Here is a 24,234-nt window from a genome sequence, read left to right as displayed (position 1 = left end):
TAGGGGTAATTTGATAGCACATTAGTTGAAAGGTTCACATATTGCTAAAATGTTCATTGAACATATTTTTATAGATGGTCCCAAATTCTCAATACCCCAACACCAGTAGGCTTAGAGTTCCAAGCTGTAAAATAATTCCCATTAGGAAAGCCTTTTTAAATTATTTGTCACCATATGACAACTAATGGCATTATGAGAATTGCACTAATTTATTTCCAAATTTTGGTTACAGACTATAACTCTTAATGAATACCCTTTTTGTCTAGTTTAAGATAGACATGGGCTACTTACTTTTTATGCACTGAGACCAATATTTCTCAGTTAGTAGAAATCATCTATGAATTATTTAGAAAACTTTGCCAAGGCAAACTGTCTCTGCTAAACAAATATTGCTTTGAAATGAGGTCACTCATTGCAAATTGCATTGGAAAGATGTGATAGACATGTGTGTTTACATCAAAAGGGCAGATGTAGTATAAGTGCAATGAAAGGCAGCAAGATCTACTTATTCAGCCATGAACTCAGAAGCAGGAAGTTTTGTTGAAATATAAATTTGGGTCAGAATCTGAGTTTATCTCTGACTCTGTTATGTGCAAATGCAGCCTTGTAATTGCCTATATTCTGCCATTGCCTTTCTGGAGAATTGGGGAATTGAGATATTGATGGAGGTTCTATACAATGAAAGAAACAGTCAAAAAAAGTGGTAAAGGTTCTATGAATATAGAAATTCTCTCACCATTGGTTAAGAGTGTCACAACTCTCCTAAATAATGGGAAACTGTTAGTATTGTTACACTCTGTGTGTGTTGCCTTCAGTATTACTAATCCCCATTTGCTTTTCACCCTTCCCCTAGACACAGACATATATGCACCACCTTTTGCATTTTGCACATCATAAAATAATTTTCTTCAGTCACATCTCCTTTACAGAAGCTTCTTCAAACAATTCCTAATTTACCCATCTGGTCATGCAGTGTGTCTAAAGCCTATACAGTTAATTTCTCATCACTTCGACAGATTCTCTTTGGTTTCAGCTGAGTTTCTTCAGTCAGCATTTCTCCTCACCCATGCATGAACGCTGGTCAGGCACAGAAGCTGTGACTACAGTCTCCTATTCTTTCTCGGGAGTGGGCTTGATATAAGCAAATTTTAAATGCTTGTGTCTTTTAGTACGCAGTATGAAATGATCCATTTCTGGTCATTCTACTTTCTGATTCAGTTATTCAGTCTCTAAAGGCACATTGCCATGAAAAACAAAGTAAGCTCATAAATAATGTGTGCCTCATTTCCTTGTGTCTCAGCAGAGAGAAAAAAAGATCGAATAAAACTTTTTCAATTGTAAGAGAAGAATAAGTCAGCTATCCCTATGCACAAATTCTAAAAGTTGAAAATGTTTATCTGTGGAAGAATGCTTCCTTGTCCATTCTTTTGTCCTTTTCGGCCCTGCTCCTTCCCATGAGACTGATCAATATAGGACTGACCAATATGTCACCCTGGACAGTTAGCTCTTGCTAGCTGGCTTCTGATTAGACTCAACCAGTGGGATTTATTAGCAAAAGATTGGAGGGCAGGAGGAAAAAGAGGTTGCAGTATTTTGTTCCCATGCCTGCCCACTCTGGGCCACTTTTATGGCAGTAGCTGCATCTTTTCATGGGTTCAGCTACTGTCCATGGTTCCTTCTCTGTAGCTGCAGCTCTCAGTAGGTTCTGTTAACACTATTTGCTCTCTTGCCCATTGACAAATAAAAATGTTAACTGCTTCCTGCTGTTGCTATTGTCTGGGTATCTCAACATTCCTTGTTAATTTCTTTAACCCCACTACACCCTAAAACACATACCTCTGTATTATTCTCTTCATCAAAATATTTTGCATCACTTGAGTTGAATTTTGCTTTCTACTGAAACCCTAGGTAATATAATCAGCCTTCCTGGTTATTTTGTAAATGACAAGTGTTGTTCCAGTAGCAGCTATTGCCAAGCAATCAACCTAAAGTAATGAAGCAAAAGCTGCCTGTTTCTCAAAGAGCTATTTGTATACCCATGTTCATAGCAGCATTATTCACAATAGCTGAAATGTGAAAGCAACCCAAATGGCCATCAACAGATGAATGGATAAGCAAACTGTAGCATCTACATACAATGGAATAGTATTCAGCCTTAAAAAGGAAGGAAATTCTGACATACGTGACAACATGGATGAACCCTTGAGGACATTATGCCAAGTGAAATAAGCCAGTCGAAAAAACAAGATATTTATTATTTCACTTACAGGAGGTACTTAAATAGTCCAAAATCATCAAGATGAAAAGTAGAATGTTTGTTGCCAGGGGCTGGTAGAAGAGGAAATTGCAGGTTGTTTCATGGGTATAAAGTTTCAATTTTACAAGATGAAGAGTTCTGAAGATGGATGTTGTGATAGTTGTACAACAATGGAAGTGTACTTAATACCACTGAGTTTTACACTTAAAAATGCTTAAGATGGTAATTTTTATGTTATATACATTTTATCACAATTTTTAAAATGGAAAAAAAAAAGCCTCTGTGATGTTGCAGAGAAAGTATTTTCTGTCCTTATATTCAAGAAAGCATGTTTCATTTGTCAAAGATACCAGGAAAATCAAGGAAGTATATTCCAAAAAGTATAATAAAAGGTATAAAATGTATAAATCAAAGGTTTTTCATAATTAAACAACCTGGAATCTGTATTTCCCATCAAAGTATGGAAATATAGCAATGAATGAAAAAGGTCACACTGGTCTTATCTGACTCATAAACATCCAAAAGGATTTTTTTTAGTAGAAACTCCTTAGAAAGTTGAATTTTCAATCTCCCACTAATAGAACATTAAGAAATTGAGTCTACCTACAATTTAATGCTTGAAGAGCATTAGGCAATACATACAACTGCCCTTAATCTAAAATGTAAGATCAGACTTCTCTTCCCAAAGGTCAATCGTATGTCATGCATGAAATAGCAATGTTGGGTATTGAGCTGTAAATAGTATCTCAAAATTGATCCCCAAGTGAGTACATACTGACCAAATCCCAAAGTCTTCCCCTGCACTCTGACTAGTTAGAGCTTCTTGGAGAAAGACTTAACACAAATATTAGTTTTTAAATTTAATTCATAAGAACATACATTTCCAGTTAATCCTTTTTTTTTTTTTTTTTTTTTTTTTTTTTTTGCCTGACTATGGTACTTTGTTCTGAGTTTCATCTCTATGAATTTAAAATAAAATAAATGACAAAAACATCAAAAGCAACTGCAACAAAAGCAAAAATTGACAAATGAGATCTAATTAAACTAAAGAGCTTCTACAGAGCAAAAGAAACTATCATCAAAGTGAACAGACAACCTACAGAATGGGAGAAAAATTTTGCAATATTCCCATCTGACAAAGGTCTAATATCCAGAATCTACAAGAAACTTAAACAAATTTAAAAGGAAAAAAAAAAAAAACAAAACATTAAAAAGTGGGCAGGCTGGGCGCAGTGGCTCAGGCCTGTAATCCCAGCATTTTAGGAAGCCAAGGCGAGCGGATCACAAGGTCAGGAGATCGAGAGCATCCTGGCTAACACGGTGAAACCCCATCTCTACTAAAAATACAAAAACTTAGCAGGGTGAGGTGGTGAGTGCCTGTAGTCCCAGCTACTTGGGAGACTGAGGCAGGAGAATGGCATGAACCTGGGAGGCGGAGCTTGCAGTGAGCTGAGATTGCGCCACTGCACTCCAGCCTGGGTGACAGTGTGAGACTCCATCTCAAAAAAATAAAATAAAATGTGGGCAAAGAAAATGAACAGACACTTCTCAAAAGAAGACATTAATGCAGCCAACAAACATATGAAAAAAAGCTAAACGTCACTGCTCATTAGAGAAATGCAAATCAAAACCACAATGAGATACCATCTCTAATAGTTAATATTGAGTGTCAACTTGATTGATTGAAGGATGGAAAGTATTGCTCCTGGGTGTGTCTGTGAGGGTGTTGCCAAAGGAGATCAACAATTGAGTCAGTGTACTGGGAGAGGCAAACCCACCCTCAGTCTGGGTGGATACCATCTAATCAGCTGCTGGAGTGGCTAGGATAAAACAGGCAGAGAAACGTGGAAGGCTGAGTCCTCCATCCTTCATCTTTCTCCCATGATGAATGCTTCCTGCCCTCAAACATTGGACTCCAATTTCTTCAGCTTTTGGACTCTTAGACTTACACCAGAGACTGAAGGCTGCACTGCTGGCTTCCCTACTTTTGAGGTTTGGGGACTCAGATTGGCTTTCTTGCTCTTCAACTTGCAGACAGCCTATTGTGGGACTTCACCTTGTGATAGCATGAGTCAGTACTTCTTATTAAACTCCCTTTCATATATACATCTATCCTATTAGTCCTGTCCCTCTAGAGAATCCTGACTAATACATCATTTCACACTAGTCAGAATGGCTATTCTTAAAAAGTCAAGAAACGACAGATGCTGGCAAGGTTGTGCAAAAAAAGGAATGCTTTTACATGGTTGGTGAGAGTGTAAATTAGTTCAACCATTGTGGAAGACAATGTGGCAATTCCTCAAAGATCTAGAAGCAGAAATACCATTTGACCCAGCAATCTCATTACCAGCTATATACCCAAAGGAATATAAATCATTGTGTTATAAAGATACATGCACATGTATGTTCACTGCAGCACTATTCACAATAGCAAAGACATGGAACCAACCCAAATCCCCACAATGATAGACTGGATAAAGAAAATGTGGCACATATACACCATGGAATATTATGCAGCCATAAAAAGGAATGAGTTCATGTCCTTTTCAGGGACATGGATGGAGCTGGAAGCCATTATTCCCAGCAAACTAATGCAGGAACAGAAAACCAAACACAACATGTTCTCACTTATAAGTGGGAGGTGAATGATAAGAACACTTGGACACACTGGGGTAACAACACACGCTGGGGCCTGTCAGGGATGGCAGAGGGAGGGAGAGCATCAGGAAGAATAGCTAATGCATGCTGGGCTTAATACCTAGGTGATAGGTTGAGCTGTGCAGCAAATCACCATGACAAATGTTTACTTATGTAACCAACCCACACATCCTGCACAGGTACCCCAGAACTTAAAATAAGCTGAAGAAAAATTAATTAATTAAATAAAAATAATTATAAGGTATGAGTATAAAGACAGTACATGTCAAAGATATATACATATAAGAAAATGCATTTTTAAGCTCAAAAGATGACTATAAGGAACATTTGTCATTATTTTGACTGACCAATATCTAAAATCCCAAGTGGGGAAATTCTCAATCTTTTGGGTCTTAGAAAACTCAGAATCCCACTCAAGAAAGTGAAGATTTAAGTACTTCCCCAGCTTCCCTGGTAAGTAGGTCAATGAAGCCTGGGCTTTATCAAACATACTCATTAACTTAGACTTTGAATAGGAAACTGGTGACACAAGGAATAAGGAGATAAGGGAAGAATCTACAAAACAGACTGCATTTGGAACAAAGTCAAAATCCCAGATAAGAAGAGAAAACTACTCAAATGTAAATACATGGTATCTTTTATGAAAAAGAAAGGATGACAAAGAGGTGAAACCAAGAGCCCAGAGAGCAGGACCAAATGTTATGAATAATATTTCAGGCTTTGAGATCTAATTAATCTTTAAACATTTGTTTTGCTGGAGTTCACAACTCCCATCAAGCAATGACTGTCTTATGTTTCCAATTTTCCCTTTTTTTCAAAAGAAATGTTTGTAACAGATAGCCAGCCTATATCTGTTCCACCACTTTACAAGGGGTGTGGAAACTAGAGGAAATTTGCCTCTTTCACAGGTCTGCAAATTGAAAGAATATGGGCTTAAGGAACGGTACCTGGTGAATCTCATCCACACTTGGACCTGACTTAAGACTCTGGAATTTGAGCTGATGCTATGAGATGAAACTTTGGGAGATATTGGTTGAGAATGGATGTGTTTGTATGTGGGATGGACATGAATTACTGGGATCTGGAGGATGAACTATGGAAGGCAGCTTCTAAGATTGCTCCCAATAATGTCCGCCTTCTGGAATTCAAGCCCTTGTTTAATCCTCTTGATTTGAGTGTGAACTGGACTTACTGACTGTGACAGAGTATGGCTTACCAGAGATGGTATGGAACAATATTAGGTTAGAAAAACACTGAAGACGGCCAGGCACAGTAGCTCATGCCTGTAATCCCAACACTTTGGGAGGCCAAGGCAGGCAGATCACCTGAGGTCAGAAGTTTGAGACCAGCCTGGCCAATATTATCTCTATAATATTATCTCTACAATAATACAAAAAAAAAAATTAGCTGGGCTTGATGGTATGTGCCTGTAATGTCAGCTACTCAGGAGGCTGAGGCAGAAATATTGCTTGAATCAGGGAGGTGGAGGTTGCACTGAGCTGAGATCACACCACTGCACACCAGCCTAGGCAACAAGAGCGAAACTCTTGTCTCAAAAACAAAAGAAAAAAAGAGAAAGATTGAGGACTGGGGCTTCAACTTTTCTACTCTCTCTTACTCTCACTGTTGCCCACTCTGAGAAAACCAGTGCTATGTTGTAAGCTGCCTTATGGAGAGACTTGCATGGTAAGGAATAGAGGGAGGCCTTCACAGTCAAAACCCAGCAAGGATATAAAATCCTCAGCCCAACATCCTGTAAAGAACCTGCTTTTTCCAAGTGTGAACTTGAAAGTTTTTCTTCTCTTAGATGAGCCTTCAGATGAAATCACAGCTCCAGCCAATGCTTGACTGCAATTTCATGGGAGATCTTGAGCTAGAGGTACTCAGTTAAGTTATACTCACATTTCTGACTTGGAGAAACTATGAGAAAATAAATGGTTGTTGTATCAAACCTCTAAGTTTTGGAATAATTTGCTACGGCTTAAAAGATAGTAATCTGCATCTCTAAGAAGTCAATACAGTCCATTTCATTAGATGATGTTTAAAAGTAAAAATAACAAATAATATTAGTTACTTATTATTTAGAAATACTCAGTTAAAACAGTTGAAAAGAGTTGCATCTGTATCTCAAAACTAGGGGTAGGAAGGGATAGGACAAAGACTGCTGCCTTTTCATTAAACTCTTTGACTTTCAAACGTTTGCCTCATACTTCCAAGATCCTCTTCCACAAAAGCCCTTCTCTTGGGCTTCTGAAGAGCCAAAGCTTCATTTTAAGATCTCAAAATTGCATAGCATTATATAATATTAGCATTTCCAAATGCATTACCTCTGTAATTCTCTCATTTCCTTTGATAGAAGGTGAGAACAGTGCAGATTTTCACATTGTTCTGAAAGCAGCAGAAAAGGACTTGCCAAGAAAAAGACTTCATAACTTTTTTGGTGAGAAGTCAAATCATAAGAAGTCAAATATTTAAAAATGTAAATTATTTTAGTCTGACATTTAATGAATTTGCAAGGGAAAAATAGAGAAAGTGTGAAAATTTCAGAAATTGACATTCATAAACTAAAACTTTTAAAAATCTATTTAATTTAATGCTGAGCTGATGGGGTCTTGCTTGATTTAAATTCTTTCATTAAAAAGTCATATTGATTTCTTTGCTTTTTCCCCTTGAACTATAGCTTACATCTATAACCATGTCAAAAACACAAAAATCAGGAAAAACAGCAAGGCCCAAAGGACAAGGTAGAATTCTAGGATTTGAAGGAATTGAATTTATGCACCACCACTGACCTTCTTAAGGTTGCGTGAACTTGCTTAGGCTAATTAAAAACCATCTATGGGGTAAAAATAAGAATAAACATGCACCTCACAAGGCTGTGTTGGGACTAACAAATAAAATAGATCATAAAGCACTTAACCAAACAGAACCAAAAGGCTTGCAACTATATACTATGCTAACAATATTTTGGTGTCCTCATTTAACCCCTAGAAATTGGAAAACATTGACTACAGACCTAAGAGCATAGAGATGGAAATAACTGGCTGAGAGTTTTCAAAGTAAATCTTTCTCCTTGAAAGAAGTGTCAGAGGTTTACTACTGAAATATAATTAAAATGAAAAAAAGTTTCCCAGACTGAAGGATGGCAAGTAATGAAAATAAAAACTACAGTCACCCACCACCCCTGTGATTTGTTGGGGGCTTACTATATGCCAGGCATTGGGCTCAGCACATTACTTCCATTATTTATTTACTTATCACAACATTCCCACTAATTGTGTATATTTATACTGATTTCATAAAAGGGCTCTTAAATAAATCATAGAATAAGTACTTGATCTGATATCCAAACAAAATTTTCAGTCCAAAAATCTGATAAGAAAGCACAGCAGCAGGAACCTAAATGTCCTGGGGTGGGGGGGGGGGGGGGGGGGAGTTTGTTTTCATGAAGAGAATGCTTTCCAGTTCCTTGTTGATAAATATACTAAACACTCTTCACAGAGTTCCCCATGTCTGGGGGCTCTACTAAGGGACCTCAGGCAAACAGTTCATGTCTGAGGATGACTCCACCCAGGCCTCAGGGATAGGACCAACAGCAACTGTGTATCCTTAAAGCAGCCATCCATTAGCTGGTATTGTCCAATGGGAAAAAAAGTGGAGGGATCTATCTACACAGAAGGATGGTTATCAACTGAACCAATCAGATTCCATCTCTACACCATTTGATCTGGGAGCATGTGAAACATTTGGAAGGCAGAGAGGAGCAGGCTCAAACAGCACAGCTAATTCATATTAATGGTAAATCCCTGAAATGAAGATCAAGCTCTTCTGAAAAGGAGGTTCCACATGGCCAAGCTCTTCCATGATTCCCTGGCTTCCTGAATCTGGAGAGTTCAGCATTCCCTTAGTGTACACTCTTTAAATCTTCTTAGACCAGGGTCAGCTTCCCAGGGAAATGTGTTATGTAGCAGAGAGTTGTGTATAAGAAATTTATTAGAGTGTGTGCTGGGAAACAATACCTCTAAAGATGTGGGAAAGCAAGATTGGGCAGAGCAAGAAGTCAAACTGCAATATAGTTATTTATCAGAAGCCTCTGGCATCCTAAGAGTTCTGGAGCTGGGATAGCCCTTCAGGGTTGGCCTGCAATGGAAGCAACAGAGTCTAGGCCTTTATATGTCCTACATGGGCCAGCATTAGGCAAAAGTTTCCCCAGACAGGGGAAGTGGCTTGGATTAGAGAGCTTCTACTGGCAAGGAAAATTCCCAGAGAGACGCTCAGCTATGAACCATCACCAGCCAATAGTCCTTGCAGCTGGGGAATAAGTGCTTCTGTCCTGAAAGGTACAGCTGGGAAGCACAACACGGCATCCAGTAAAACCCATTCTTTGTACCATTTAGATCTGCTTGCATCATATAGTAAGTGCACCACCCACTTCGCTCATCTACCAGCCTACACAGGAAGAACTCCTTCAGAATATTAGTTGGTCATCTTTTCTGGAGAAACTTACAAAAGAACAAATTCCAGCAAACATTGCAGCTAGTGTTGAGACTCTAACTGGTATTCCTCTTCTTCCTCATCTGCCACGCAACCTCACAACTATGTGGCCAAAATAGCTTACCTCTTGAGGCAACCCAGACCCTCATCCCTGAGGAATCTGGGTCCTTACACGCCAGGCGCTTTTCAGTAGATGGTTGCTGTATTTGGACATTTATCATTAAAACTGACCAGGGAAGTATCAAGAGATGCCACAGTGGATCATCTGAATGTTAAATGGGTTCTTCCCTGCCGCTATCATGTAGCTGCCACTCTAACTCATCTTAGTGATCAAGATTAACTTTCTTGCCAATATCCTCTCTTTGTCTACTGGTCTCTTAACACAAGAAATCCAAAGTGACTAGGTGGTATCCATTGCTGAAAGTTTAAAGGAGTTCTTTCTGTATTTCCTGATGGAAATGTTCAATACCTAAAATTGCAGGAACAGGAAGTACAAACTATCCAAGCGGATCATTGAAAGTTATTACAAACAGGGCCATTTCTACTTCACAAATCACTCACTGTCTTATGGTATATAATATATCCTGGAGAATAGTGCTTTATCCTCACAGGGTTTCATCTTGAAGCTGGCACCTGAGATGAGCTTCAAAGTCCATTCCATCACTCTATTGGGCAGGCTATTCTGTGTGGCATGGTATGTTAAAGGACAATTGTGTCCTGTGGTCATGTGCCCACTGTCTTCCTACTTTACCATAAAGTGGGTCCTTAGGTCTACAGTGATGATACAGAGCACCATGTTGGTAGATCAAACATTGTATAAGCCCTCAGACAGTGAGGCCTTGCAAACAAGAAAATGAAAAAAGCAAATCCATATTTAGAATACATATCATCTCAAAAAAAAAAAAAAAGAACATGTGTCATCTCATCATTTCCAGTTAAGATGAACAGTTGTCTCTTCCATGTTGGAAAGAGTTTGATGTCATCGAGCTGCCAACAAGTGGTTTATTGTTCTCCTAAAGAGAGAGTGCAGCCGGGTGCAGTGGCTCACACCTGTAATCCCAGCACTTTGAGAGGCCAAGGCGGGCAGATCACTTGAGGTCAGGAGTTTGAGAACAGCCTGGCCAACACAGTGAAACCCCGTCTCTACTAAAATCACAAAAATTAGCTGGGTGTGGTGTCTTATGTCTGTAATCCCAGATACCTGGGAGGCTGAGGCAGGAGATTCGCTTGAACCCTGGAGGTGGAGGTTGCAGTGAACCAAGATCGTGCCATTGCACTGCAGCCTGGGCAACAGGAGTAAAACTCCAACTCAAAAAAAAAAGAGAGAGAGAGAGAGAGCTATACTAGGGGCTCAGTGTTTATTTCTGTGGCTGACATATCAGACATTGAGCAGCAACAGTAGCTAGATCAGCCTCTGTGAGTGGCAGCCCATGCTTTGGGGCCCAAGCATAGCCTTCACCTCTGTAACAATGGCTATTCTATTGTGCCTTCTGTGGAGTAAGGAATGACAGAGGCTGGCTGACATCGACTGGCAGGCCATTCTGTCTACTTGGTTGTTACTATCTCTTTCATAGTGGATGTTCTCTAGTGGACATTAACAGAGACACAAAGATCTTTATACTTTGTGCCTACTTCCACATGCTCAGATCTCCTTGTTTCTGATTTTCCAGTCTTTCTTCTTTGCAGCACCTGCTTAAATCGCAAGCCATTCACCATTACCCAGGAATCTAGATATTATCTTTACTGGAGGTGTCACACAAATGTTGACCACTGTGAACATTTATTTTTACTGATACTGTGGGAGCCTCACCTGAGTGGTGTGGTAATAAAGCAGCAGGCTACTCTCAGCTTGCATCCATGTACTAAGCCAGTTTATCCATAAATTAAGTTAGGCCTTTTTCTTCTTCAATTAGCTGGTCATAAAAGATCCTCCAAAGGGCCAGAAGAGTGAGCTGAGGAATTCATGCCAGTGCAAGAATGGTGATGCTGACATGGGGTTCTAAGTTTACTTGTGTCTTCTGGACCAACTCATGACATATCTAAAATGTACTGCTTCCATCTTTTGACAAATTATTGTTGATCTTGTCCAGCAATGACTTGGTGGATCTGATCAAACCTAGCCCATAATGGGTGACCCTGACACAGGTTCAGAAACGCCATCTCTACAAAGACCCAGTAGAATGCCAGGAGTTATTATGGAATAATACATGATTCTCTCCTACAGATAACCCCTCAGAGTTGTCTCAAATAGAGGCAAAGTAGCCAGACATTTTACCTCCATATCAAACAGCTAAGAGATAGAGGTAAGAGATGCCATCTTGAATAATGCAGCTCGCTTCTGCTGAGGGCAGTTCCTGTGGAGGGACTCAGCTTGAATTGTGGGCAGCCAACACTCCCAGCAGCTAGGGGAACGTGATTCTCAGTCCAACATAGGGGATGTGTGTGGCACACCACAGTATCCACCGCAAGTAGCATGAGTCAGACTTTTTCTTCCTACAAAACTAGCCTAAAACTACAATGTAAAATTTACTATTTGCATTTGAGATGTGCATCAAAAAAACCAACAGACTCGTGATTATGCCCAAACAAAAGTTCGCCAGTTCAGAGAGAAAAGGAGTAGACTTTGAAATTCCATGTTTAATGAATCACTCAACAATGTTGAATTTCTCTAGCGTAAGATACATACAGGGAATTAAAGCACTAGTAAGACAGCCTGAATTTGTTATTGTGAGCTGTTTGAGTTAGTGGTAGCAACAGTATTATTTTTATAACTACAGTTATACTTCTTTCTATAGGCCTGTTCTTGAAATTTATCCTAATGGTTAGGAATTCATACTTAAAATGTTTTCATACAGACAATTCCAACTGAAAGCAAATTCTATTTCAAAGTTTCATGCGAAACTCAAAACTCTATAGAGACAACGCTATGGCTAGTGATCAGGGCCCTGAGGCCAGTTCACTAAAGCCTAATACTAAAAAAGAATTACAAAACAATAAACCATAATCTACAATGAAATGCCTGTAACAAAAAGTGTCTTAAAAGGAACGATGGAAGGGCCTGGAAGCAGTAAGAAACAGACACATTTTCTGAGTTATAAGAAAGAAAGGTGGGGTGTAGTATAAGCAAAATTATCTTCTTCTCTCCCATCTCATCCTGTTCCCAATTTTAGGCATAACTATTTTATTTGACTGTTCTTGGTGTTCCCTTGAGCACTTTATACAGCCTTCTACTGGCATTTACCTCAATATTTTAATACCTTATTTAAATGTCTGCCTTTTTATGTACTCGGTACCCAGCATCTTTCTAAAGCATTTTATGTATTAAATATACCCCTGATAAAAGAATGAGTGAATAAATAAAGACATCAATAAAAAGAGCTCATTACCCCGGAGGCACTACCCTGGTCCTCTTGGCACTTGAGAAATGGCACCTAGAATTTCATCAACGTCTTCCTTAGAATGAAAAATTGAAAGCTGATGAGCCACATTTTTTTCGGAAGCACTTACTAACTTGAATTTTCTACAGGGCTATTTTCCTTCTTCTGTGATTTTATATCAGACACAAGGATAGCAGCCCAAAGACCAGTGAGAATCCCACCTCTGTCCCTCCTGCTGCCAAGACAGTAGCAGCGTAGAAACAGAGCAATTCTAGAAATCTAAGAGCTGAGATTTTTCACAATGAACCATTTTCCTGGTACAAGTGCACATTTTTAAGCTTTACCAGCTCCCAGCCCCATTCTGATGATACATACAGAGTGCATGCCATTGCAGCTACAATGACGTTAGGTTCAAGGTGAAACTTTTAAAGGACAATCTAAAAATTTCTCCATATTACCACATTTGTGCTGTTTCAACATATATATGGTTCTTATTCTTCTATCCCAAAATTCAGCTGGAGTTGCCTGTCTTTTAAAATTCAAACAAATGTAGTCTAAATTCCTACACCATTCTCTTCCCTACTCCCAGAGGAAATTTTCTGCCCCTCCCAATTTCACTTGAAATTCTTTAGAAAGAGGGAGAAGAACACTTCTATTTACAAATATTATATGCTCCTACTTGGTTCTGGCTTCAAGTTATTTTGAGCTCCATTAGCTGGGTTGAAGGATCCTTTCATTGTATACTTCACATGAGTCCAATCACCACTTCCTTCCCCACATGAAATACCAACAAACTGAAGACTGGGCATAAGGTCAGACTTTTACTACATTCTGGGAAGGGACAGGACTATGTTGCAGTGTCCAGCCAGCTAAATTAAAAACTAGATGTAAGATGCCCATACTAAGACTCTACTTTCAGGGATCATTTCCATAGTCCATTCTTAGAGAAGTTTTTCTGAAAGTGTAGAGCAGCAGTGCCCAGTCCCTGGGCAGCTGACCAGTACAGGTCCGTGGCCTGTTAGGAACCGGGCCACACAGCACGAGGTGAGCAGCAGGTGAGCCAGCATTCCCGCCTGAGCTCTGCCTCATTAGATTCTCAGAGGAGCGTGAACTGTATTGTGAATGGTGCATGCCAGGGATCTAGGTTGCACGTTCCTTACGACCATCGAATGCCTCATGATCTGAGGTGGAAGAGTTTCATCCTGAAACCAGCCCCCCAACCCAACCTGTAGAAAAATTGTCCTCCACAAAAACAGTCCCATGTGCCAAAAAGGCTGAGGACCGCTGAAGAGCACCGAAACCAGGAGGAGGAGCAAGGAGGAGGAGCGAGGAGGAGGAGCCAGGAGGAGGAGGCACAGGGTTCCCCCTGAGAGCCAGGCTAGCTCTTGGTGTTGCTTTGCTGCAGGTGCCATTTGGCATTGAGGATTGTTTTTCTCTTCCTCCGGGAAAGTAGGAGGGAGAGGACACAGTCTGAGTGGTTCCCGTTTTAACATTTAAAAAAAAAAAAAAAAAAAAAGTTTGAATGTTTTTTAAAGATGCTCGTACTGTAAATACCCCTCACTGTGCCCACTTCCTCATCTCACTGCACTCACCATGTACATTCTTGGCTCTTGGCTTTCTTGCTACAGCTGAGCTTCTTTTCCCAGTCCAGTCCCTGGCAACCTCCAAATTCTTGTTTTATTGATAAAGTCAGTTTAGAACTTTTTTTTCTCATTCCTACACTTTCCAAGCCTTTCCCTGGTGTTTATCTTTCATTCACAGGCAAACAACTCATCTATTCCAAAAAGGAATTCTGAAACTTCCTTAGGATTCGCTGGGATTTTAAATAGCAAATTGTTTTTCCTGCACACACAGACTAGCTGAGTACAAGAGACAACTCTCAAGGGGTTCCCCTCTCACCAGGTTTCCACCCTGCTAGGAATTTCTGCACACCTGGGAGCACAGGGCAGCCATGTGATTTTCCCCCAATCCCGCCCACCGCTCATAGGTCCTCAAGAGAACACCTAATCCAAGCGGGAGGAACCCAATTTTCTCTGCCAGGAATTCGTATCAGGAATTAAACACCGGGACCTGAAAACAGAGACAAAGTCACATTGAGGCCAGCACTCAGAGAGAAGGGCAGCCCACTCCCACTGCCAAGCTCCTGAGGGTCCTGACTCCCGTCCTCCTCAGGTGACGTTGACCTGCTCTTTTCACACCCAGGGGATACTCCAAAGTCTCTTCACTGCTTCAACTAGGTAGTGTTCATTTTTATTACTTTTACCTGAAAGAACTTTAAGAATAGAGACCTTCAGACAACCCCACAAAGAAAACCATACAAGCTCTCGGGGAAAGATAGTCAGCAAAAATTTTTTAGAACATTCAGGTTAGCCTGTGTCCTCTGATCAAGGAGGCAGTCAGCAGTTATTGCCAGAAAATGAAATGACCATGAATTCTCTTACAGGTAGATGCATTCATTTTACAAAACAACCCAAGACACCTTGTTACATATAACAATGAAATGACCAAATTCAGAGACTTTCACTTACTTCTAGAGGAGTCAGTAATTCATTCCAGGAAAGGTATGGAATTAAAATTGTCATTACAGCACAGCAAAGCAAGACCTAGGAATGCCTATCCCCCACTACCACATTCCCTGAGAGATTTGGGGTGGGGGTGGGGGATTGTCTAAAAGTTTTCTTTTTCTAAAACTTAGTGGTTCCCTAGAATCTGTCACTTCCAAGAAGAGACTGAAATGCTGCTCTTCAGTCTGTGACCTATTACAAAGATTAAACCAGCTGTGTACATAAGGCTGTTTTCTCTGTTAATCAAGTTATTGTTCCTCCCATGCCCTTGAATCTCAAAGTGAAACTTATAAATAATCTGATCTTAACATTTAAAATATTCACTCTCCTTCTGCCTGCCAGAAGGTAATGAGCAGTCTAAAGTCACTCAGCCTGGATTTCCTCTCCCTAATTGCCCTAAAAATTAAATAAAAAGCTTCCTGCATCCCTTCTGCTGCTCAACAAAAACAGGATAAAATACAGCAAATTCTAATAAGCCGGCGCGCGTGAAGTTTTCTTCCTTGACACCACATTTACATTCCCTTCCAAACAGCACTAACTTCTCTGCCTCTTTATCTCCATAGAAATCAAATCGCTGTAGTTCAAATTCTTGTTGCAGAGAGAAATTTCTTCTATTAGAAAAAGATTGTCTTCCATTTTGCAGTAAGGAGTTTTTTGTTTTATTTCTCTAATGCAAGATTGGAGAAGGGAGAGAAGGGAAGCTTGAATTACAGGACTATTTAAGCCATAATATTTAATTTCAAACTTTGTCCTTTACAGCCGATTACCTCAGCTGCCATCTCTCTCCTGTTCCCTCATTTTCTGCTGAAATTGATCTCATTGTTCTTGTCTGAATAAAAAGGCCCAGGCTCGGGGCATTTCAATTGGCTTCAGCTCAAGAATAAAAGATTGCTTTAAAAGTGAAAATCATGGTTTTTTGCCAATTCAAATCACATTACTCATATCCCTCCCAGGCCAGTCAGGACAGCCCGGGCTGCACCCTTCAGGATCCGTACACACCGCTAAGAGGTCGGGCAATTTGTCACTTCACTGGCAATCTCCCTGGCTGCGTGACCCGTGGTTTGATGGGGAGACCTCAGAAACCTGCTCAGAGGGGTCCTCAATTGGCAACATCAGGAGAAGCACTCCATATTTCCATGTAATGTCCCAAAGGGGCAACTTTTGCACTTGACTTTATTAGCCACCTAAATATAAATACTGTTATTTATCACCAGTCTATAAGAGAAAATGGATATATGAGCTTATTTGGAAAGTAAGGCCTTCAGAGCACCTCAGAAAAAACTGATGTCACTGGAGCACTGTTTCTGGAGTCCCTGCTGGAGAAATATAGTGCACCTGTGACAGTGCTACTACAAAGCTTCCTGTGTTTCCTCTAATAGTAATCCCCTCTCCTCCTCCTCTCCCTGTAATCATAATCCCATCATTTCCTCCATTCTCCCCTCATAAACATCCAAACAGGTCTTTCCTGTTTTGATTTATATGCTCTAAACAGGTAATGAACTAGCAAGAATTCAGAGAATGAGAACTGGTCATTTCAATTAGCATCAGGTAAAGCAAATTAAAAGGATAACGATTGGGAAATCAGGGTGAAAAGCCCACAGGAGCTTGTTGTTCTATTGATGTAAATTCTCTGTAAGTGTGAGATTATTTCAAAATAAAATATTATAAAAATAGTACCATATTCATAGCATATAATACAACTTTGTTCTCACCAAAAATCTAATAAAGTCAATATTTGTAGAGGTCAATTGAACAATAGAGTGTCTCAGGAAGAGAAAAATATTCAGGATTGAAATAAGGGGGGAAAAAAATCACCCCTGAGTTAAAACATGTAAACAGATTAACAGTTTTACTATAGATATTTATTCCTGGCTTTAGTTTATGAGTCTAGTTTCAAGGCAACCGCCACAGGGAGGTTGCCACCGAGTTCTGTTTGTGAGTCTCAAGGCTTATCCTAAAGGACTATTCATATATTTCCAAACACTTTTTTGTGTCAGTCACAAAATGCCCCCAAGGGAGTCCTCAATCTTTATATCAGCATCAGACAAACACAATCCTGGGACAAATTAAAACATGGTAAGCATAAAACTCATCCCTGAGACAGATTAAAATGAGCAAGGTATTCACCGACATCAAACTGAGATGGCAAAGTTTAATCAATAATGATAATGAGTCCCTTATCAACAAAGAATTACTCACAAAGATGGAGGGGACAGGAAGGCAGCCACGAGTGAAAGGAAGCACAATTCTGTTTCTGGGTGATGTTACATTACACATTATCCAGATGAAGTGTATAGTGTGTTACCTTTGAGACACAAAGGGACAAACAGATTAGCATCACAATTGTTCAATTAAGTGGCAAACAATCTTGTTGTTTTTATGCATTCCACAGTGCCGACCTGGCATAAGTTCAATCTTCTCTTTCGATATTCAAAATTCTTTCAGTTAATCAAGGCTCAGTTTGAATCGCCAATCCTTTTTGAAGTTTTCTCTAACTGAATAAATCTACTAAGCACAGCACAGGTGCAAGAGAGAGAGGCCGACTATTTTTTAAACAGCAAGTAGCCCCTTTGGGACCTGAGAGGATTTGCTGTTTCACATAGAAGCTTTCAGGGCAGCATCTTTTGGGGAAATGTTACCTAATAGAAAATACTTGAGGCAATTTGGGAGTTCATTTTTAGCCTGCCCCTTGAGTAAATAGCACCTAAAACTCCAAACTGTGGACCCAAACTACCATGTATATAGAAGAAATCCAAAGCTATGACAATTCTCCTCTTTGTTGTACCTAAGACACTACTGGTACAGTAATGGATAATTTTTGTTCTCATAATAAATTCGTTCAACAGATAAAATAACCAATGTACAACAAGAAAAATAAATGCCCTCACACGGACCAATAGATCATGTTGGAACAAACTCGTGGCTTCAGTGGAGGATCAGCATAACACAGCAAAGTCCAGAGACCAATCCCTGGGCTTGAATCCTGCCTCTGCTGCCCTCTGGCTATATAACCTCGGACAAGACACTTAACAGCTATGTACCTCAGTTTCCTCATATTTAAAAAGCAGTAACAATACTATATAGTTCATCGGGTTATTGTAAGATTAAAGAGTCTAAATTATGTAAAGTCCTTGGAATCATGCCCAGCACACAGTAAGCGCTCTATAATTAATACCAATTATTAGGATTTTATATTAAACCCTAATTTAAATGATCAGTTAACAAACGGGATTGAAACCCTTCAAAAGTTAACTAATGTCAGAACTACAGAGAATGGACTTCAGGTCTTCCTTCATTACTCCTGTGTGTTCTGAAACAATTCACTCACTTCCTTCCAAGTTTCATCATCTAAGAAATGCAAATAAATAATAAACATCATAAATTCCATTTAGTGTTATGCAGAGAATAAACTGTAGCAGGCAAGACTGGCACAGGAATATCATTTAGAAGCCTACTGAGTATAGTCCAAATGAGAAAGATTCATGGTATGAACCATGCTGGTGGCAGTTTAGATGGTGAAAAATGTTGAGATTCAGAATGTATTTTGGACGACTTGTTGATGAGTTGAACAATGAAGATAAAAGGAAAGAGAACAATCCAGGATTATCCTTGTGTTTGGTGGGAACAGCCAAATGGATGGTATTGTTGTCAGGAAAATAGGAGAACCAGGTGTGGTGGTACACACCTGTAGTCCCAGCTATTACAGGGGCTGAGGTGGGAGGATTGCTGGAGGCCAGGATTCAGGGCTGTAGTGCATGATGATTGCACCTGTGACAAGCCCCTGCACTTCAGCCTGGGCAATATAGAAAAATTCTATTTTAAAAAAGGAAATATCATGCCTCAGAATAAGGAGCAAAGAAAAGGTGAATAAATAATTAAAATGGAAGAGGAAGATAAGAGAGACTGGGAAAGAAGGGGGTTTGGGCAAGGAGAAATAAAATGTTCATTTCGGGACATGTTAATTTGAAACTTTTGATTTAATATCCAAGTAGAGAATTAGGTAGATAGTTGCATATATAAATCTGAAAAAAATCAAAGCAGAGGTCAGTGGTCAAGATAGAAATAGAGAGTTATCAATATTTAATGATCTTCCCATATTTAATGGAAGCACATTCAAAAAGATTAGAAGGTCAAGGACCAGGCACTGAATGGATCAATCCAAAATTTGGAGGTCCAGCAGAGAAGCCTGCAAAAAGAAACTGACACGAAATAGTCAGGAAGTTGACAAAAGACCAGGAGAGTGTGGTGTCATGGAAACCAGCACAAGACAGTTTTCACAAGCAACAACACCTGGCTTTGGAGATCAGACCAGGGAGTCCCACCTTTAAAGCAAAAAAAAAAAAAAAAAAAAAAATCTTTCCTCATCCTAATTTTGAAACAGTAAACTATCCATCTTATAAGTAAATGCAATGATTAACCTTATCTTAAAAGATAACTATGCATGTCAAATGAAGGCAGGCAGGAAGGGAGAAAGGAAGAAACATTTTGGTTATAACCAGATTACTATCTGTGTATTGAAAATTGATGTAACAGAATCTCATGAGAGGAGGCATTTTCACTAAAAATTCAGAAGTGCAAACTTTGTTGCCCAAAGCCATTGTGAGGTATGACTAGTGTGAGGAAGAGCCAGCAACGTGAACCCCAAATTCCCCTGCAGCAAACATGGCTGTTTCCCTTCTGTTGCCTATTACAACAATCTCCAGCAGCTTTCAAAACCATTTAGGAGCCCAGGGTAGCCGGCAGCATCACAGATCCCTGCCAACAGTTGAACAATTCTGTTTCAACCAAGCACAGAGGAAGATTGGGCAAAAGCATCAACTATCTTTATTCTGCACTTCCAGCATAATTTTCTTTTGGAAATATGCAAAACTTATATTCTAAAGTTCAGAATCAAGTTTTGTTTGGAAAGACAAAAGCAAGTGAGGATTTGCAATCTGAAGAAGTGACTTTCAAACAGAAAGGCACTGAGGCATCATGTAATATGTGCTAGACTCCAGAGTCCAAGAGAGTGAGTTAGTGATAGATTTTCAGCCTTATCTCTTTCCATTTGTCTGCCCTTCTTGGAGTTACACCCCCTAACGTGATCTGGTTTGTGGCTTAAAATGTGTTTCTGCAAGAACATCCTATCCTGAGGCCCTGGGTTTGTGTCACTGAAGAGAGATTTAGAGCAGCCTGGATAGGCACACCACTGTCCACAGGAGGATTTATGTCATTGACTTAGCATTTATGTAGCACTTATATTCATGTTTCCTGGCCATTCTTCATAGGGTCCCTGGGAGGTAGGTGATCACTGTTATCTTCAGAGTTCTGTGAAGTAGAACAACTTGCTTGGGGTTACACAATAAGAGGCAAAATCAGAGCTCCCGTGTGCTGTTTAGCCCAGGAGATAGACTTTCATTACAAGCAATTCATCAGCAGGAGCCCTGGCAGCTGAGTGGGAGTCAGGGCGTCCAAACCCAAACCAAAAGTAAGAATCCTGCCACCCTCCTGTTCCCAGTATATTTCCCAAGGCGATCTCTTTCCAAATACAAGGCCAGGGAGAGAATGCACTTGGCAGTGCCCACCAAGCAGCAGGAGGTATGTGGGATGGTCATTCTCTCCGATCCCACTGCCGATCCTCAGCGCTACCCCCTACACATTAGAAAGAAAGCCCACAAGGGCAGCAGTCCCTGCTTTTTTCTCTCATCTGTCAAAAGCCTGTGCTACTTACTCTCCCCTCTTTCTCCCAGCACACAAACACATATGCATGCTCTGTGGCCAATATTACATCACATTTCCAATTTAGAGAGTGTTTATATCCCTGTGTCTTTGGAAGCTCTCATCAATTTGGGTTCTTCTCACTTAATTTCTCCTCCTCTGCACATATGGCAAGCTGTGTTTTTTGAAGCTTACTTTTCACTGGGACACTTTTTATTCTCTAAGCTCTTGAATAATGTCAATAGAATTTATTATCAAACACACGCATCTTGGACTCATTCAAGTAGGAGCGGAAGAAGGCAATCTCACAAGGCAACCCTCATTTAATAGAAAGATGATGGATTTAGGAGTTAAAGAGACATGAATTCAAATCTTTGCCCCAGTACTAACTGGTTGTGGGATCTTGATGAATTGCTGAATCTCTGAGCCACAGTTGCCTCATTGATGGATCTGGATGATAACAATATGACTTGCAGTGTGGCCATGAGGAAATAATAAAGAATGGTATGTAGAGAGCTTGACAAATATGAGGTGCTCAATAAATGAAAGTAATTGCTATTTTTAACAAATTTCTTGGGTTCTGTGAATTTCAGTCTCTTAATAAAGCCAAATTCATTGTGAAGATTAAATGAGGTCACATGTATAAAATATCACACACAGTCATAACACAGACTAGGCAAGAAACTTTTTCCCGTACCAAGGGAAGCATTCTAGGAATACTCTGCCCCATCCTAATTTTGTTTTACTGATAGAAAATTAAGGGTTAGTCCCAATTATCCAAAGTGGCAAAGTTGCTATAATCAATTCTCAAATCAGTCTCCCTTCATATCCAACACAAAGTTCATAGGTCTTTATTAAAGAAATACCTTTGAATTATAAGCACAGTTAGATCCACGGCTAAGATATTAAATGAATAATAAAATAACAATAGCTAACTTATAATTAGTATATACTATGTACCTGGCATGGTGCTGAAGATCTACATATATCAAGTCCTTTCATGTAAAGAAAAAAATCTTTCTATTGTTTTAAAACCTGAGTAGAGATGGTATCAGTCTTGAGCCCTGTCCTTGCCCTTTGTTTCATAGCATTGCAGCAGCTATGTTGGTTCACGTTGGTAAAACAAAGTTCATAAACAAGGTGGTTGTCACAGTCGCCCCAGCATGCAGCACAATATGTGTTTTTTGCTAGAGACAGAGTTTTGGACAAATGCCCTGGCACAAGTCAGCAGCCTAAATGTCCCTAGCCCTGCTTGATCTGCCTCAAGCACCTTATCCAAAAGGCACCATACATTCCCAGGAAATATGGTCTATGTTAAAAGCCAAAGGAAAGGGGATTTTCCATGCTGGTGCAATTGAGAGGAGTCAGGCCTGCCCAAGGCCATAGCAGGAAGAGGCTCTGCATTGTGATTTCTTTCCTATGCACATCCATCTTGGCCTGCCACACTTGCATTGCTATAACCCCAAGCCCACTTCAGCCAAAAATCATGCATGCATGCATACTTGCACTTATAAACCTACACACACACACACAGAGAGAGAGAGAGACAGATAGAGAGAAAGGCATGTTCTGATGCCTCTTGGCATACATTTTGGATCAGCTTCATTAGGGTAACCATCTGGGTCATTTCAATTCTGTTTCCAGTCCTGAAATAATTATGACATCTGATTCAGCCATTCCCCCTCCCCCATTTCTTCCCGCTCCCTACCTCCCCCGCCCCATCTACCAGCTGCATAAGTGTAAATCTCTGTAAAAAGAACATAATTAATGTTTTGGAAACATTGGAGAATTTTTTAATCCACATAGGCTCATACGGCCAGAGGTCCAGAGCTAGTCTCTTTGCTGGTCAGAGCAAAAGCAAGCCCATAGTACCATGGAGTAATTCCTTCGAACTGTGTATCCTCTCGCTACCTCCTTTTCTGATCTCTCTCGACTCTCCGATGTGGCTAAGCTCCTAAATGGGACAGCAGCCAACAAATAAAATGTGACTCTGTAATTTCATCTGCATCCATCCAAATTGTACTAAAACGGCTGCTAGAGCCTTTGGCCTCTGCTAACTGCTTGACTTTATTTATGCCAAAAAAAGTGATTATAGTTTGGGTTAATATAATCACATGCTGGCCCAAAAAATCCCCAAGCTTGCAAAGGGTAAGTGGCTAATGTATATAAAAATACAGTCATTGGAAGACACTGCCTATTAAAGTCTTTCAATCACTGAGTTTTTAAACTATGGAATTGTAAAGGTTGCAGAAGATAAGAAATTTATATAAATTAGACTGGTCATGACAAATTCACCAGCCAATTACTTTATCTCCCCATGGCCACATAAATGTTGTCTTTAAAAATGTAAGCATGCAGCTGCCTATGAGATAAAGAACATCATAAGTAAAGAACTTTTTTTATTGTTTTTATTTGCTTGACTGATTTCTTAAATACTTTTGCTGCTTCTTACTGCCTAATTTATTCATTCATCAACCAATATTTGTTAATGTATAAATATTTATTAACCCCCTGCTAAAAGATAAATCTGTGAATAAGCTGGGCATAACTCCTGTCCTCACAGAGCTTATAGTCAAGTAGAAGATACAGAAAGTAAGATTTTATGATACAGCACAATAACCATATGAAACCACATGAAAAGTGAAGTACAAAGTATTATAGAGACACTTGGGAAGAGCAACCAACCGAGACTCAGGGAAACAGCCTATTAGAAAAGACCTGAGGGCTGGACAGAAAATCGCCAAATAGTCATGGTTGGGAAATACATATTTCAGGCAGGAAGAAACAAAATTAGCAAAAATCAAGAGAATGGAGAGCTCAAGGCTCATTGCAGAAAAAACCAATTTTATGTGGCTGAATTTTAACGTATGAAGGAGAATTGGGAAAGAAGTTTCATCAGTAACAAGGGGATAAGGAGACTAGAATTTATGCTGAGATCAAAGATCTCCATTTTTAAAATAGAGAAACGCCACAATTAGATTTTGTGTTTTGTTTTGTTTTTGTTTTGAGACAGGGTCTTCCTCTGTTGCCCAGGCTGGAGTGCAGTGGTGCAATCTCAGCTCACTGCAGCTTCAACCTCTGGGACTCAAGTGATCCTCCCACCTCAGCCTCCCAAGCAGCTGGGACTATAGGTGCACACCACCATGCCTGGCTAGCATAATTAGATTTTGGTGGTTAAAACATTATT

The 24,234-nt window shown here is 39.8% G+C and overlaps 2 pseudogenes; both read left to right on the top strand.

Moving 5' to 3' along the window:
* The first annotated feature begins 13,689 nt into the window (after positions 1–13,689).
* On the top strand, positions 13,690–13,776 carry LOC119624125 (small nucleolar RNA U3; annotated as a pseudogene).
* Positions 13,777–14,123: 347 nt separating this feature from the next.
* On the top strand, positions 14,124–14,265 carry LOC119624124 (small nucleolar RNA U3; annotated as a pseudogene).
* Positions 14,266–24,234: the final 9,969 nt, after the last annotated feature.

This window comes from Chlorocebus sabaeus, chromosome 7 (assembly GCF_047675955.1).
Source record: "Chlorocebus sabaeus isolate Y175 chromosome 7, mChlSab1.0.hap1, whole genome shotgun sequence".
Taxonomy (NCBI): Eukaryota; Metazoa; Chordata; class Mammalia; order Primates; family Cercopithecidae; genus Chlorocebus; species Chlorocebus sabaeus.
This window is presented reverse-complemented; position numbering and strand designations above follow the sequence as displayed.